Here is a 19,116-nt window from a genome sequence, read left to right on the forward strand (position 1 = left end):
CCGTCAACGCCATCTGGATGGTGGCACTGGGACCCCCCCACGCCCTTCCCAGCTTCACACAGCAGCAGAGTCACAGCAATTCTAAGGGACCCACAGCTCCAGGTGCCACCACTGCTGCTTTGAAATGCTGGGCTTGGGGGTCATTTGACTTTTTTTGTTTTAAATAATTAGCAAAAAACATGAAGGGTGAAATTTTCCCAAAGTATTGATCCATTTTAGATGCCTCTCTTTAGGTATCCAGCTTGAGGCATTTCAATCTGACGAAGGGGCAACCAACATGAATGACTGCTCTTGGTAACACAGCTACCTCTCTGTTGCTCTTGGAAGTGTTGGCTTAATTTTTTTCTCATTTAAATTCTCAACAGATGAAATTTTCCTACTAGTTGTGTATTAGCTGACAATACCAGCAGTGGGGCCTAAATGTCTTACATTCATTGGGCTTGTCTACACTACCACCTTCCTTTGAAGGAAGGATGGTAGTTAGGGTGTTGGGAGTTTACTAATGAAGTGCTGCCATGCATAGGCAGCAATTCATTAAGCAAATTCCGTCCCCCCCATGGCAACTTTGAATTTTGAGGAGTTAGGGGACTTCAAAGTTGCCCTGGCACTTCAAAGTACTGGTGGATGAGCCATGGCTAGGCGAGTGCTGGTACTTCGAAGTTTAAAACTTCAAAGTTCCCACCTGGGGGAATTTGCTTAATGAAGTGTTGCTTATGCACAGCAGCACTTCATTAGTAAACTCCCACCACCCTAATTACCATCCTTCCTTTGAAGGAACGTGGTAGTCTAGACAAGCCCATTGAGATGTTAAGTACAGAAGATGGGGGTGGAAAGCTGGGGAGATTTCTTTTGGAATTGCCAGATCATGCTCCTTCCCTATGTGGCAAAATATACTTAGTGCCTCCAAAAACTGAGTAAGAGTCCGTAAAATATCTACTATATATTTGAGAGAGTCTGTCTATGAGTGTCTCTTGTCTGTTTGTTTGTTCAAGATCTCCACCTAATCAGTAAGAGCTAGGACCATCAAATGTGTTATACAACTTCCTGTTATCATAACTTAAAGCAATATAAAGGTCTGGTTGTGCCAGGAAAATAGGATTTGTCTTGAATGGGATTGCTTCTCAGAAAACCATACAGAAATGAGACTGAGCTGGCCTACACTAAAGGAGAAGGATGAATTTAGGTATGCAACTCCAGCTATGTTAGTTACCAAGCATTTTGATATGGTGATGTAGATTCCCAGGATTTTGGACTGATGTTGATTTTCTTTCATGGCGTTTTTACATGTATCCTTGAATCTTAGCTTTGGTCTTCCTCTTGTTCTGAATCCACATGACAGTTCACTGAAGAGGATTTCTTTGTGAAACGTTTGTCACCCATTCTTCTCACATGGCCAAACCATCCTAGTCGTCTGCTGTTGAGGATTGCTATGAGGCTGGGTGTGCCAGAACTTGACAGGACATCTGCATTTGAAACTTCATCTTGCCAGTTGATATTCATGACTCTGCAGAGGCCCCAAAAATGGAAACTGTTCAATTTTTTTCTCCTGCTTCAAGCAGGTGCTCCAAGCCTCAGAAATATATAGCAGAATATTCAATACACATGCCTGGTAGATTAATATCTTTGTTTTCACTGTCAATTTAGGATTATTCCATTCTGCATTATCTATGAAGCGGAGTCCCCTAATGAGGACTTTCTTGACCTTAGTTTTGGCCTTGAGTCTTGCCCAGGTATGGAGAAATACATTGCTGTGTCAGTTTTTAAAGTGAGCTATTTAGTAGAACTGAGAAGAATATGCCAAAGAGGGTTACTTGAAACACCTTTCATTTTAAATAATTATTAGACATTGACTTTCAGTATTATATTAAATATTATTTATTAAACAATTATTAGACATTGACTTTCAGTATTATTTTATTGTTGCTGATGAAAAAATACTGCCCATTTTCTGGAAAGATCTTGTGCAGAGCTTTTCATGAAATGATAAAAAGAAACTTTCCATGTTTGAAGTCAGCACAGACTATGTATCAGACCAATCCTTGCTTCTAAAGTGTCTCATCGCCCTTTTGGTTGCAATAAGAGAAAATGAATTCTTCAGGGTTAACTCAAGATTTGTTTCCAAAACTAAAGTTTGGATAAAAATCCAATATAATTCAACTTACTTCTCTCCCTAAACATCCTCTAGAGAATTGTGTTAAAAATCCGGGGATAAGACATGCTCAACTTGACAGTTTATTTATTCTTTTATTGATTGCCATTCAGAGAACAGCAGCACTGGTGAAACAGTCAGTGTAGTTTTCCATCTATTTTAGTCTTGTCTCTGACCCTCTGTGTATTACTTCATATAATCAGTAGAAAATTTCAATTGTTCTGCTATTTTGTGTGTCACAGAACAGAATTGCGACTTTAGGCTGTTCAGCTGTACTCTTTCATTTAACACATCATGGCTAAAATAAAATATTTTCAAGAGTGTGTTTTTATCTGCTATTGGAGAAAAGTAAATTTTAGTTTATGTAGCACATTGTGAATATGGTGTTTTAGAGAAGTAAAATTCCCAGATAAGGTTTCTACTGTGGTTTATGTTTTGAGTTTTTACAGCAGCAGTACAGATATTCATGAATGGGACTATGGATAAGGATCTTTTCAGAACACAAAACCTGTGTAAATGATGTGCTTGTAGAAATGATTTGAAAGAGCTGAGGAGAGGGATTGGTGGCAGGTTCTCCCCAGAAGAAGTGTCAGAATGCACCTCCCATGTAAACATAAAGAAATTCTACTGGAAAGGGGTAGGAAGAATAGCAACCCAATTAAACTACTTAATGTGAAGTCTAGTTGTAGCAAGGAGCACTCACCTCTCTCTCTCTCACACCCCCCTGGATGAGTGGGTGTGCCTACACACTCTCTCAGTTGGTGACTCATGCCTCTAGTGGTTTCACTCACAGACTACCTGTGATGAAAGCTAAAGCAAACCCTTTCTGGGCTACAAGTCCAACAAGGAACTCTCTCAGTGCTCTCTACTGATCCGAACTAGGGCTTATTCCCTAGAGACAATAGCTTCTTAGGGCTCTTCTGGCCAAAACTCTCCAGTTGGGCCACTATAGTTTTCTTTCTGGTGTGCCTCATAACCCAGGTCTCTTTTTCCAGTGACTGATGAGGGCTGTGGGATCGGACCCAAGCCCCCTCTCTATTCCAAGTCCCTGCCCTGGGATGCTGTATATATCAGTGTCTGCAATGTCCTTTTAAATAATTGTGTTGCTGCTATAATTCTCTGGGCCACTTTCCCATGGCTCCAGTTATTTCCCATGGCTCAATATTCTTTACTTGGTTCTGGTGGAGTACCAGCAGTCAACCTAGAGCATCATCTGCTCCTCCAACTCCAGCAGAGAACTGCGCTTGCTTACCCTGATGGCCCCTAATTGGTTATTTCCCACACAGCCTCTCTAGGCAGCTTGCAGGACCTCTCTATTACCCTTTTTGGTGCAGGATAGGGTAGGACCAGAAGGCCACCAGGAGCATATCTCAGGGTCTAGCCCACACCATCACGCCAGTTCATTATTTTGAATTTTTATAATGAGATGAACTTCCCTCTGTTGTGCACCTTAGAGCAGTGGTGGGTCACATGTGGCCCATCAGGACAATCCACTGTCAGGCTTTGAGACATTCTGTAGATGTTAAGCATCCACAGGCATGGTCTACCACCTCTCCCTGACACCTGTAGCTTTCTGGCCATGTTTTGTCATTCTTGCCCAATGAGAGCTGTGGAAAGGGATGAAAGAGATCAATAGTCTTCTGGTTCTGTTAATATTTGTTAATTATAGCAGTGCCAAAGAATGAGTTAAAATTAAACCATAAGCAATATTCTGTCATTCTGTTTTTCTACAAAAGCCAGATCTTCAAGTAGAATACGGTGATTTTTTTTTTTTGAAAATAGAAATTTCATCATAAAGTAAACTCTAAGGGGCTCCAAATCTATTTTTGAAATTAAGTCATTTTAAAAGTTTTGATGGGAAAAAAATCAAAATATCTCATTTTGACCACTTCAGAAATGTTTATTTGAAACTTGATTTTATTTTCAAATTTGGTAAAATATAAGCACACGCACAAAGAGCAAAAATAGCTCTCGAAAAAGTTGATTTAAACTAGGGAAAAAAAAAGGTTGTGTTGACCTTAGATTTCCATCAATTTACAATTTGTATTTTAATTAGGTCTAGTTTTCAATATAATGGAAAAATTGGTTTTAGGCTAAATGCAAACATATTGGTGAGGGGAGATTTTTGCAGTTACACCCTGACCTGATATATTCATTATTTGTTCAGCTTGGCTCTATCTTCAAGGCTGTTGAAAAGATCACCAAGGATAAGGGAACTCTCTGATCAGTAGTCTGATTATGCTTTGCATAGTTCATGCCGAAACTGGTTTATTGCGATTTACCTTACCCTAGGCTAACAGCCTGAATTCTAAGCACAGCACCTCACCCAGTGCACTTATTTTATAATATCAAAGGCAAGAAATGTTTTCTTTCCTCTAGTTCCCCTCCGTCCCTGCCTAGGGAAAAAGTTACATTGGTCTTAGGCACTAAATGAACAACATTATATCATGGATCAGTGGTAGGGTTCAGATTTGTATCAGCTCACTTCTGCTCTTAGTTACACCATTGTAAATATAGACTAACTTTATTAAAGTCAATGGAATTACTCTCTTCATCAACATACCTGAGAGTAGAATTTGGCCAATACTTCAAGTTAACTATGAATTTGTGAAAGTATAGATTATATATTCCTTCAGAGTCCAGGACAACTGCATGGTACCTTATCTGATGTGAAAATACCAATTCTGAAAAGGATACAACATTCAGAGAAAGATTCTTGTGTCTCTGCAATAAGATCTTGTGGTTAAGGCTCTCAAATAATACACTGAAAATTGAGGTCCAGTTCCTGTCTCTGCTATGGACTCCAGCAATGTCCCAGAGTGAGTCACTTTGTCTCTCTCTAAGCTTCAGTTCTCTATAACTGAAATGGTGAAACTATTTCTTCCCACCCTTTCCTGTTTAACTCCTGAGGACAGAGACTGTCTCACAATGTATGTTTATAAATTGCCTAGAATAATGGGTCTCTAATGTAAAATGAGGCCAAACAGCATTATTTTAACACATATTTTGAACAGTAATATACCTTTAAAGCTTCAGAATGCATTCTTGTAGACATATTGAAAACTACAAGATACTGAATATTGAACGGGATTAATAAATATGTGCTCATTATTCTAATTTCTATGGGGGGATCCTTGTTAAATCTCTCAGGAGCTTTTTCTTTTCTGTTGGAAATTTTAAGTAATATAATTTTCTAACTGTGTTTGTGATCTTGTCTCACTGCTAGTATCTTTTTATAATTAAGTCACCCTAAGTGTAAGATTAATTTGAAGGATCCTGAAAATAAACTCATTTGAGCAGTTATGTTCCATAACTTGTGAAAGATTCCAAAGCTTGTTTCAGGTCAAATTTTTCAAAGCAGTGGTGCTATATTTCAGCATGCTTATACTTTAAGGTTTAAAGAAGAAAATACAACTATTTTTTTGCTTCTGAAAGCATGTTGTCACCAGTTATGTCAGAACTTTATAGATGAAACTTTGTGGCCTGGTGAAGGTATGATATTTGATCATCCTTTGTTAATCTCATTAGTGTTTATAAATGAGAAAATCTATTATCAAAAGACATTCATACAGTGTGGCATGGAAGACAACCCTCTGTCCATAGATCAGCCACTGGAAATGATACAGAGGTGTGTATGCTTCCTGTAAAATACTGACTCTCTCCTTCATCCTTATGTCCACATACTTATACCTCTAGAGCTCTGAGGATAGGAGTAGTGTTGTTCCAGAGCTGGATTAACTTTTCTGAGTGCCTGGGGCTATTAAATTTTTGTGGCTTGCCCCCCCCCCCCCCACGGCTCTAGAATGGATCAAAAAATGAGTGGCTCAGAGTGTAAGAGGCAGGGAGTTGGTGGAGAGGGGGATGGGAGAGGTCTCTCTCCAACTGGTGAGGCAATCTATGCTGTGGGGAGGGCTGGAGCTTAGGCGTTTGGGGTGCAGGAGGTGCTGGAGCCAAGGAGGTTGTAGTGAGGGAGTGGACTCAGGGCAGGAGGTCGGTGTGGGGAGGGGACTCAGGGCTGGGGCAGTGAGTTTGGGTGTGGGGTGCTTACATAGGGCAGCTGCTCTTTGGTGGCGAACCCTAGGGAGGGGAAGGGTCCGGTGGCTCTGTGCAATGCCCTGCATTGCCCTGTGGGCACTACACCCCACAACATCTATTGGTTCCAAAACCCCCTGCCACTCAGGGGAAGAACACAGGGGCTTTAGTGGCTAGATATTTGGGCTAAGGGGAACCTGCAATAAGATGTACATATTTGGTGGCCTGGAAATCTTATTGCAGGCCCCCATAGCCTGGATCCCTGACCTCCAGCCCCTAAAGAGCCTTTCTTAGTCCAGCCCTTGCTTTTTCCTCAGTCAGTCATGATGGAGAAGTATCCAGGCCAATCCTGTACAGGTTTGTGACCCACTGGGCCAGATTGCACTGCCACTTGGATTCTTTCTGAATGAGGGAGCCAGGGCAAACTTCTGGTTTTTGTCCAGGTGCCCCATCCCAGGAAGTCCTCTAAACACATTGGCTATGTCTAGACTAGCAGCATCTGTCGACAGAAATTACTGTTGGCAGAGACGTCCTGACAAAACCTCTGTTGACAACTGTCACCTACACATAAAAACAACTTGGAAAAGCAATACGCTCTGTCAACGGGGAGCAGCGGGGCTTGGAGGGATGTGGGGGCCTGGTGGGATTGTGGAGCAAGGCATAGGGGAGGCCTGGGGCCAATGGCAGACATTATCCACCCCACCAAGCAGGGACGGTGGGGACGGTGGGAGGGGAGGTCTGGGCTGCCTGGGCTTGTCGGCTACCGGTCAATGCAGCCAAGTGGCCCGTGAGCTCTTCCCAGCAGTGTGCTCTCCATTCCTGCTCCCATGCATCCCTCTCCTGTTCATATGCCTGCCAGGCCATCTCAGCCTGCACCCACAACTCCAGCAGGTCATTCTCCTGCTGCATGGCAGCCGTATATGCCTGCAGGGCCTTGTCCCCCTGCCGCTGCAGTGGGCACTGTGGGTGCATGGCTGCCCCCGGGCCAGTGGCATGGGTGATCCCTTCGGGGGTGCCCCAGGACTGGATGGTGCTGGTCCAGCCATGAGGCTGGCTGAGCCTGGTAGGCTGTAGGACAGGCTGGTGTGGCCCTCTGATGGAGTGGCTGTAAGGAGAACACAATGAGTCTTTCTTGCCACATGGCGCCCAAGGGCACAACCCACCACCCACCATGAACATCAGCCCCTGCCCCCAGGATATGTGTCCCCCATACAGTGTGTCCTGGTGCACAGGAACACCTCAACCCTCCCTGACACCCCCGTCCAACAGGTCAGTGGTTGTATGGGTGTACGACCAATGACGGGTCCTAGCATAGGTGGCATGTGGGCATGGCATATGGTGGCCCTTCCCTCCCGCCCAGGACAGATACATGTGGCCCAGAGCACTGTTCACTGGTGAGGGTGCTGCCCCTGTGGCCTCCCACCTGCCTACCCCCCACACCCAGGATGTCTGCCCATGTGGTACTCACCTGGTCCTCCAAACAGGTCTGGGGATGCCCTGATGGTTGCCATGCTGGAGGAGCCAGAATTCAGGGCAATTACCATTTCCTCCTCACTCAAGTTCTTGGAGTCCCCCTGGGCAGTGGGTACCTGCTGGGACTGCAGGTCCAGCTCCTGCTCTCGCTGGGATGGGGGTCCACCTCCCCTGTGTCCAGGGTGCCCTCGCAAGGGGAGCCATCTTCACCCCTCCAAGAAGATGGTGGAGCTCCTCATAAAAGGGTCAGGTTGCCATCGCTGGCCCTGACCACTGACTCCCATCCCAGGTTCTCATATAGCCCTGGTGGAGCTCTTTCACCATTGCCCATGCTTGCTCCAAAGTGTGGGCAGGGTGGCCATGCTCCTCTAGGGCTTCAGTGATGTGGGCATAGCCCCATGCATTGTGTTGCCTGAATGACGTGTCCAGCAGCAAGTCCCCATCTCACCACAGGGCCAGCAAATTCTTTAGGTCTGCCCTGGACCAGAAGGATGCCTACTTGTTTTTGGCCTGGGATGGGTCCTGTGATTCTCAGTGGGGTTCCTGGAGGATCAGGGGTGGTCTCTCAGCACCTGGGCCATTACTCCATCTGCTGCTCTCAAGTGCTGGGGTGCAGTTGCAGACAACATGGACACTGGGCAGGTTCATGCTGTCTACTTCCTGGAAACAGGGCTTCCTGTGCCTTTAAGGGCCACCATAGGCACAGATCGTAGAGTCCTGTTTCTGGGACTGAGGGTGCCTCCCAGCTCTCGCTGGCTGGTGCCATGGAGGACCTCTCTCTGTCAACAGAGGAGGCCAAGAGTGTCTAACAGCACAAATGTACTCTGTTGAGAGAAGCATTGTTCCTCAATGCGGAGAAGGATAATGCTGCAGGGGAAAGTTCTCTGTTTTGTTGAAACTCTGACAAAATGCATTTTGTGTGTAGACGCTCCATGAGTTTTGTTGACAAACTGTGTAGTGTAGCTGTGGCCATTAGTATGATCACCACATACAGCCAGGACAGCTAGCCCAGAGATGGTTCGCTCCATTACCTATGGAGCATGTTTGGACTAGCAGAGCCAAAAAGCCTGGGAAAGTAAACCAAGAAATCTACCTGGATATAAGAAGAACTTTTACCTTTCTGCTGAATACAGAAGGGATTCTCGCTCCCTCACTGCTGGAGTTTACTGCTGGGGTTGATGGGACAAACATAATCAGACAATTGCCAAGGTGTCTGAAGAATCCAAGCTACCTTATACGTCCTGCACTGAGGTTTAGGTATGATAGGACTACATGAGGACATTTTGTTGTTAAATCCTTTATTCCCCCTCTTATGGTATGCTTTCTTGCTACTATTAGGATCAAATACTTTAGTTCTGCCTCCAGTATCTCCTTCTTCTTCAACATATATATATTCCACAATTAGCATATATGTGGCCAAAGTACTAGTGTTTGAGACTTTGGCCAGCAAGTTCCTGTAGATGGCATGTGAGCCTCTGCTATTCTTATGCATGGAGTTAAAGACATAAACTGTGTCTACGCTAGAGAGTTTTGTTGACAGAAGGGCCCGTCTGTTGATGTAACACAAAGTGTTCAGTTGACAGTCTTGACAGAACTCTGCATTTGTCTCGACAGTGTTATCCATCGAAAATTTGAGGAATAATGCTTATGTCAACAGAAGTGCAGTGTAGATGCTTCTGTTGAAAAAGAGGCCTTCTGGTTCACCGGGCAGCCCTGTTTGCAGAGCTTCCGGTCAGCTGTTCTGTTGCCAGAGGGCAGAGCAATCTTGCTGCTGTCTGTTGACATAGCAGGTTGCTCTGTTGATCTGTTTTTGTGTGTAGATGCGCTCTGTTGGGGTGTTGACGGATGTTACTGTTGACAGATGATTCTAGCGTACATGTAGCTGTAAAAGAGTAGTTGTTTCAGTTTGTGTTTGATTCAGAGGCCTAACTTTTTTTTAAAAGTAATTCACTAGCAGAAATCTGTAGGTATTTTTGATGACTCTACTTAAACAATGAACAGTAAAATAAGCGGAAAGGTAAACTGCCGATTAACATCATTATCTAGTGCCAGCCTAATGCCTTGTCCCCAAGACAATGACTCTGAATGAAATTGAGAATGGCAAGAATTCATAGTCTGGCCTTATAGTGCAGACTCCAAAGTCCACTGAAACATTTAGGCTCATGTAAAAGGGCTTTGGGTCAGATGCATGGCAAGGCTCATTCAAGAAGCACAGATGTCTCATAAATGGGATATGTGTAAAACTTCACGTAGATGTCATACAGAAATAAAACAGGAGTTTCCAAGATCAAGATTCCCTGTGTACAGTACTATCATGTAACAAGTAGTACGTAGAATAACATTGTTGATGGAAATGTGTGCAAGAACATATTTAGAGTAGATTAAGAGAATTCATATTGTTGTTCAGGTAGTGGGTGTGGGGCAAAAACTAGAGAGAAATGTTTTCCTGAAGAATGGTTCTTTCTGCCTGCTGTTGTTCATATTGGAAAACTTCAGCAACATATGATATCCTAATGCAAGTTGAACCTCTTTAATCCGGAACTCTCTGGTCTGGAGTGATGGGGTTCAGGGGTCCCCAGGCTCTGTACCCCATCCCCAGGCAGGAGTGACTCTCACACCTCAGAAGAACAGTGGGTTTATTAGCCAACAGGCACAACATCATACAGAGGCATCAGTACAGCAGGCAGAGATGGTCATTCCAATTCACATTGGGGAGAGGAGGCACTGAAGGACCCCAGCCCCAAGCTGGGGCCTTGCCCCCTCCTTTATCTGTGTTTTTCTCTCTCTCCCCACCAGACTAACTGCTTTCCAACTCCCCGTTCCAATTCAAAACCCTCAGGCTCCACCTCCCCTTTTGTCTGCAGTACAGAGGTGTCACCTGATTGCCTAGGTTACCCTCAGGAGGAAGCCCACACCCTCCATGAGCCACACACATACACACCTATCCCCCACTACATCACATCTCTCCCCACTTCCAGACCAAATTAACACTCAGCCAGTGACCTGGGGAAGTTCAGGGCCCTCCCCAGGTGATAGGGCATTGACTATACCCTTGGTGCTTCCATTGACGTGCACCAACCCTGTGTCACAATCCTGCTGGAAGAGGCTCCAAATCAGGATCTTGTTATTGGCACCTTTTATGTGTCATGTGTCAGCTGAGGGGAATAAGGGGATTTTGACATGTGTGGTGTCCTTTTGAAAAGAACCCCCGTGTAGCCGTGCCGAGCCGCACACATTCGAAAGCAGCGTTTTTGAAGTGCCACAGCCAGAAGCGTCCTAATGCTAATGAGGCACTGAATATTCAATTCAGTGCCTCATTAGTAATCTTCGAAATGACCACTAGCATGGTGATTTCGAAGTTTTGGCCAAGTGTGGGCACAGCCTCTGTGTGTGCTCTCCTTTCTAACAAAAGCTAGGTCATTGTTGATTCTCAGGAAGACATCCCCCACCCAGGCAATCTGGAAATTTGCATACCAAACTGCCTTTTGAAAGTTGCTTTGTGAGTCCCAGACACAGAATCCACATGAAGGAATCTCTGGTTACCCTTTACTGGCCCACCAGGCGCACATCTCCTTTGTTCTTCCACCTCTGACTTCTGCCTCCCCCATGGAATCAGAAGTGGAGTCCATTACAAGAATACAAGTGTTTAGAAAATCTGGAGATAGGGAATTGCTGGCTCTGTCCTGTAAGTGCCCTGGATCAGGGCTGCACTCCCAGTAAGCTGGTCATACCCAGTCACTTGGTTATCACAGAGCTGCTCACATTCCCTTATAGCTTTCACTTTACCTGGACCCACTTCAGATTTCTAAGAGCCCTTTTCACTCTCTACTCCAGACCCTTCCAGAGCACAGCCAGTGGTTTCACACTCAGGCAGGTCCTGGCCATCAGGAACTGAGCCAAACTTCTCCCAAAACAAACTGCTGCCTTCTAAAAACAAGCAATTTTCCTGATCACTCTTGTTTACCTTGCCCCCTTTCCCTGCATTTACCACAGGCTGCTCAGGAAAACTTCCAGGGGAAGCCCCTTCCTCAGGAGTTCCCTCAAACAACAGTTGACCTCCATCTGGCTTTACAGGAGCCCTGCTCCCTTGAGCTACAACCAATTCCTTCTAGGCTTCAGCTTCACTCAGATCCAACTCTGGGATCTTACCCCTATTTTGAGCCAAACTGTTGATGTCACGCTATATATACATTCATTTATAACTCACTATTTTACACCAATTCAATTGGCATAGATTATATTTCTCTTTACTTACACTGGTGTAAATCTGGATGAATCCCACTGAAATCAATGGAGTTGTGCCAGTGCTACCATATCATTGGATTACACTGAGTTATTCCCTCCTTTATAACAGTATAATTGAAAGAGGAATGAGACCCAGCAGTGAGCTGGTCTGGCATTTTCATTAGTTAAAATGACGGCTGTAGAGTCTGTCTATAAACCCTCAGCATCTGAGACTTGTATTTTTATTATTTGCTATTATGTGTTTTTGAAATGTGCCTTTAATACCGTTTCTGGTAGAAAAGTTAATGTTATAAGAACAATCCAAAACACATATTTACGTCATCTCAAAGTGAATTTCCAGTAGTCTGACTCTTGGGCAGAATTTTGAGCAGCTACTTATTTAATTTTTACAGTGTGTTCACCCAGATCCTTGCTCAAAAAGCAACACATTAAGGCTGACTTGCTCACTCTCTCTGCAGCGCTAGATCCAACAGGAAAACAGTGGCATTGCAGAATACCCATGCTGAGTAGTATGTATTATATTAAAAGCAAGCATGCTGTTTTATATATAATGCATATAATAAATACGTAGATTAGTAGCTGCTGCTCTTTAGTTTAGTATGATGAAAAATGTCTGCATAGGACACTGCAATTTGTGGAATTCCCGGGGAGCCAATTCAGAGAACCCCAGAGAAATCTGGCTAATTTCTAAACAAGAACATATTTATTATGTTTTATCTTCCTTTTTTTCTTTTCATTACTCAATCCTATATCCTAACTCTGTCTCCAAAAACTCACCTGAAACAATTCAAAACTGACTCGATTTGTGAACTCTTACAGAAATAAACATGCATTACTCGTCTTCTTTTTGCTTTTATTACACCAATGCAACACAGTTTCAAGAACAATGTTGCTTGATTTAGAGATCAATTAACAAATTTGAGGACACATAATGCATTAAATTTGCCTAAAATAGAAGTGTTCAGCATGAGGTTTTTTTCATCTGCCCCTTATATAAACAAATGGAGAGAGAAGTACAACAGTATAAGCAGCCTTAAAATGTTTTAGTAACTGTCCTGCAACTATGATAATGAAGTCCCTGTCTCTGGGGTTTCCAGGTCAAGCAGTATATAGCTAATAATGGAAAATAGTAAAATTCAAGAATATAATTTATTAATAACAAAGTTTTCATCCAGAGATCTCACTCAAGAAAAAGTGTGATAGGCTGTAGAACTTTTATAGCAGGAAATCCTTTCAGTCCAAAGCTTATTTGGAATATAGACTTGCTGCTGAAGGAAGTTGTTTCATTACATAATTCTAAGATTGTAATGGATGAATGCCTGAAAGTCCATATCCTTTCTGACCTGCTTAAAGGTAGATTGGATGGACAGGGTGGTGCTGCTTAGAAATTTAAGAGGCCCATGGTATTAAATTATGAGTGTAGTCCATTGATCAGTATATCTGGCACACTCTCCATTGCACATATTTAAATGGTTACAGATGAGCAGAGCCAATCAGGGGAGGGGCAAGGACAGGAGGGGCATTTGGCCTTGGCCTCAAGCTCAAAAAGGACTTCAAACTTAGAAACTTGTTCATTTTTTCTCATAAGTTTTGCAACTTGCTTTTATGCACATCCCTCAATGAGTGCATATGCACAGAAAAAAGGCCTCTCTGGACTTCTGAGGGGGCTTGAAGGTCAGGGAAGTGTGACAGACCTTTGAATGTCAATTTTGACATGGACTGTCTAGGGCCACATCGTCAGCTGGAGCAAATAAGCACGAATCTGCTCAGTATAACATCTAGCCCAGGGGACAAACAGCAAAATCTGTCCATACACAATAGTGAGCAGCATGAAGATTAGTAAATATATAAACATGATATAGGCAGGATTAAGTAAAAGGCCTTTTCAACTCTCTGATGCAGGGCCAGCACCCTTCATGGGCCATGGTGAAAGGTGGGAGGGGGACCTGGCTCTATGACCCCAAAGGAGGCATGGCTAAGGGTGGAAGGGACATGACCTATTGCAGTCAGCCTTCTGTACCATCCCAACTACAGTGCTGTCCCCATTTCCTCAGAGCTGTAAGCAGTACTATGTCGGAATCTGCATTTCCTGAGGTAACAATTCCTCTGAGTGACTGACTGGAGGGAGCTTCTGGATTCTTCATCAATTAAGACTGTCCTTAGTTAACATTGTTCTGACTATCCTGCCCGCTTGAGGAGATAGGCAAAAGTGTGCACCCATATTGACATGATGCTCTTACCTCCAAACAGAAATACATTGCAATGGCCTCCCTAATCACATGGCTGGGAACAATTTCTCAAGGAAGGGAAACACCATAAATGATTCATCATGCCCGTATTTCTCATACTTAATTCCTGCAGGTGGAGAGAAACAGGGAATAGAAATGAATGGTGATGCTGCCTAGCTGCACAGAGCTCGCCTGCAGCTGAATTCACTGCTTCAGTCTCGCAAATTAACTCTCCAGATGCCAAGCTCAGGCACTGAAGTTTGAGATCTTTGAATAAGCTTCAGCTACACAAGGGAGGTGGGGAGAGCAGCAGCCTGGAGCAGCAATTAGAGAGTGCTCCCAAGTGAGAAAAATCTTAGGAAGAGTAGAGTGTTCTCAAAAAAAAAAATCTGTATCATAGTACACTGCTGGCCAAAACCAAAGGGAGCAGGCTGTGCAGATGGGGGCTAGAAATGTCTAAGACATTGGCGAGGACTACTACTAGAGGGAACTAAAGATTTTGAGACAATATTTGAGTTGCAGAAGTGAATTCTGGGGTATGATATCATGTCCACATGGACCACTGCTGTCCAAAAGATTGATGACTAACTTGAGCCTCAGAGGCAGGGTATGTTCTATAGTCTTATGGCTTAGCAGCATGTTACCTAGGCAACATTGTGAAACCTCTTTTTAGCTGTAAATCTTCCCCTCCAGTCAGGAATGGCACGCTCTAGCAGCATTGGGTATTGCAGCCTTCTGCCTTTTGGGCAGGGAAAAAGCACATCGAATCATAGAACAATAGAGCTGGAAGAGACCTAAAAAAGCCATCGAGTCCAGCCCCCTGCTCCAAGCAGGACGACACCCATCAGATAAGCCCCGCCAAGGCTTTGTCGAGCCAAGACTTAAACACTTCCAGGGATGGAGATCCCTGGGTAGACCATCCCAATGTTTCACCATCCTCCTAGTGAAAAAGTTTTTCCTAATGTTCACCGTGGACCTTCCCAACTGCAACTTGAGACTATTGTTCCATGTTCTGCCATCCGTGACCACTGTGAACAGCTTCTCTCCAGCCTCTTTGCAGCCTCCCTTCAGTAAATTGAAGGCTGTTATCAATGCCCCCCCTCAGTCTTCTATTCTGCAGACTAAACAGTCCCAGTTGCCTCAACCTTTCTTCATCAGTCATGTGCTCCAGCCCCCTAATTATTTTGGTTGCCCTCCGCTGGACCCTCTCCAGTGTATCCACATCCTTCCTATAATTGGGGGCCCAGAACTGGACACTGTACTCCAGATGCGGCCTCTCCAAAGCCGAATAAAGAGGAGTAATCACTTATCTGGATCTACTGGCAACGCTCCTCTTGAGGCAACCTAATATGCCATTAGCTTTCTTGGCTACAATGGCACACTGTTGACTCATGTCCATCTTCTCCTCCACTACAACTCCCAGGTCCTTTTCTGCAAAACTACTACCGAGCCAGTCGGACCCCAGCCTGTAACAATGCTTGGGATTCTTCCAGCCCAAGTGCAGGACTCTGTACATGTCCTTATTGAACCTCATCAGATTTCTTGCAGCCCAGTCTTCCAATTTGTCTAAGTCAGTCTGGACTCTGTCCTTACCCTCCAGTGTATCTACCTCTCCCCCTACCTTAGTGTCATCTGCAAACTTGCTGAGGGTGCAATCCAATCCCTCATCCAGGTCATTGATAAATATGTTGAACAGAACAGGACCCAGAACCGAACCTTGGGGCACTCCACTAGAAACCGACCGCCATACCGACATCGAGCCGTTGATCACTACCTGCTGGGCCCAACCTTCTAGCCAGCTTTCTATCCAACTTACCATCCATTTATCCAATCCACATTCCTTTAACTTGCCGACAAGAATATTGTGGGAGACTGTATCAAAAGCTTTGCTAAAGTCAAGATAAATCACATCCATTGATTTTCCCCTATCCACAGAGCCAGTTATCTCATCCTAGAAACTAATCAGATTGGTCAGGCATGACTTGCCCTTCATGAATCCATGCTGACTATTCCTGATCACTTTGCTTTCCTCCAAGTGTCTCAAAATGACTTCCTTGAGGAGCCCCTCCATGATTTTTCCAGGGACTGATGTAAAACTGCCCAGCCTATAGTTCCCTGGATCATCCTTCTTCCCTTTTTTAAAGATGGCCACTACATTTGCCTTTTTCCAATCATCCGGGATCTCTCCCAAGCTCCATGACTTTTCAAAGATAACAGCCAAGGGCTCATCAACAACATACGCCAGCTCCCTCAGAACCCTAGGATGAATTAGGTCGGGTCCCATCAATTTATGCACATTTAGCTTTTTTAGATAGCTCCTAACCTGTCTTTTCCCCACCAAAGACTGTCCACCTTCATCCCACAATGCATCCCTTATCACATTATTCCAGGAGCTGTCTTTGTCTGTGGAGATAGAGGCAAAGAAAGCATTAAGTACTTCAGCTTTCCCTATATCATCTGTCACTGGGTTACCTCCCTCATCCAGTAGGGGCCCCATGCCCTCTTTGATCACCTTCTTCTTGGTAACATGACTGTAGAAACTTTTCTTGTTATCCTTCACATTCCTGATGAGTTGCAATTCCAGTTGCGCTTTCGCCTTCCTGATAACTGCCCTACATTCTCGAGCTATATGTTTATACCCCTCCTTATACATCTGTCCAAGTTTCCACTTTTTGTAAGCTCCCTTTTTGTGCCTAAGTTTCCAAGGATTTCTCCATTAAGGCAGTCTGGTCTCCTAACATATTCACTTCTCTTGCTGCGCATCAGGACAGGTTCTTTCTGTGCCTCCAATAGGGCTTCCTTAAAATAGTACCAGTTTTCCTGGACTCCTTTTCCCTTCATGGTAGCATCCCAGGGGATTCTGCCCTTCAGTTTCCTGAAGGAGTCAAAGTCTGCTTTTCTGAAGTCCAAGGTATGTAATTTGCTGCTCTCTTTCCTTCCTTTGGTCAGGATCCTGAAGTCTACCATCTCATGATCACTGCTTCCCAGGTTGTCCCCCACCTCTACCTTCCCTATTAGTTCCTCCCCGTTTGTAAGCAGTTTGTGTCTTGACATTCTGTCTGGGCACTGCCATGAAGTTTTAGCCTGTTGTAAATGCAGTGATACTGAAACTCAGTTTATACGGGAGTTTTTCTTCATTGTTAGTTGTTGCCCCTGTGCTGTTTTGCTGTCTGAAGCAGCAGTTTTTACTTCAAAATGTTAAATGCACCTACAGTACAAGCTGACAATCTCCTTTCCTATGATCTCAGGCTATGGCTACACTACAGAGATATTTGGAAATAAGATATTTTGAAACAGCTATTTCAAAATATCTTATTTTGAAACAATGCAGCTACACACAAAATGGATTTCTGGACACAGTGCTATTTCAAAATAGTGCCATTGGGCACCATTATTTCTTATTTCAAAATAGCGCTGGTCCATGTTTTAATAGATCCTATTTTGAAATAGCTATTTGTAAATAGGCATTATTCCTGCTGCAATGAGGGTTACCGATTTTGACATAACATGCCCACGATTTTGAATTAATTTGAAATAGTGCTTGCATAGTGTAGAGGCTACCAAAGTTATTTCAAAATAACAATTGTTATCTTGAAATAACTCTGTAATGTAGCCTCATTGAAGAAAGGGGAAAAAAAAGGGTTTTTTTAGACTATGGTGGGGCAATATAAGGAAAAATTCCAAATAGGAGCAATTCAACAGCTCCCACCATCTGTGTGTGAAGATATATGGTCTAGTTCTTCCTTATATTGCATCTTGTGTAGTTGTTTTATATCTTTAAAAAGCAGGTGCAATACAGAAATATAGCAATATGGAAAAAGGGAATTGATGCACTCACTTTGTACTTTCATGTTGAATAGTAACGGAGAGATAGCCATGCTAGTCTCTATACTATCAGAACAAACTCTCTTAGGCAAAGACTTAATGGGAATAAAACAGACATAAAAACACTCCTGATTCATAAACCTGTCAGTCACCACTTTAATGGAGTGGGCCATTCTGTTAATGACCTGAAAGTATGTGTTTTACTGAAGAGGAATTTTCACAATAGCTTGGAAAGAGAGGCTGCCAAACTCTCTTTTATATTCAAATTTGACACATCAACACGTGGTTTGAACTGGGACAGGAATTTTCTAGTTCATTATAGGGGCTCTTTTGCATACTTGGCTTTATCTAATTCTTGATTTCCCCCGCACCCGCTACTTCTGCCCCTCTGCTCTCTGATTTGCTCAACTTGATAATATTTTTCTGATTTGTCAACTTTGATTACTGTTTTTTGTTCTCTGTGCCCTAAATATTGAGTCTGTTCTGGTCTGGCTACGGTCTGAAGAAGTGGGTCTGTCGCACAAAAGCTCACCTAATAAATTATTTTGTTAGTCTTTAAGGTGCTACTGGACTGTTTTTTCATTTTCACTTTGTACTTATTTTTCTCAGGTGTAAAATGGCTACCTAACCCAAGGTGCAAGGCAAGAATCAGGCCCTATTTTCTCAAGCAATCCCAATAAACAGAAGGGCTGGAAGAGAAGCTCTGCTGCCATTCCTGAGGAGAGGAGAAGTTTGTCATGTAGATTCTCTCTTGGTACAGTGAAACTCTACTAATACCATGATGTGGTGGTGGATTAGGAGGACACCAGCCATACTTCGCTGTAAGAGGGTTCAGATCTGAGCTGGTATGAATCCACATAACTAAAGGTCAGTGGAGCTGAGGATCTGGCAATGCATGGTTTCCAAACCATGTGACACGTAAATACTGTATGTGTGATCTACATTACCCTACATGAGCTAACTGGAATTCTAATATTATCCTGGAACTTAATTTTTAATCTGTGGTGTTTGCAGAATGATTTTTATAACACAATGGTGTCATTGCAGTGTGCCTCAAAAGGAAAGCACTCCTTGCTACAGTGTTCCTTCAGAAGCTGGTACTGTTCTTTGTGTCAGAGAAATGATTCCATCTGCATTTGTTATCTTACAAAGATTTCATCTAAA

Source organism: Carettochelys insculpta, chromosome 20 (assembly GCF_033958435.1).
Source record: "Carettochelys insculpta isolate YL-2023 chromosome 20, ASM3395843v1, whole genome shotgun sequence".
NCBI lineage: Eukaryota > Metazoa > Chordata > Testudines > Carettochelyidae > Carettochelys > Carettochelys insculpta.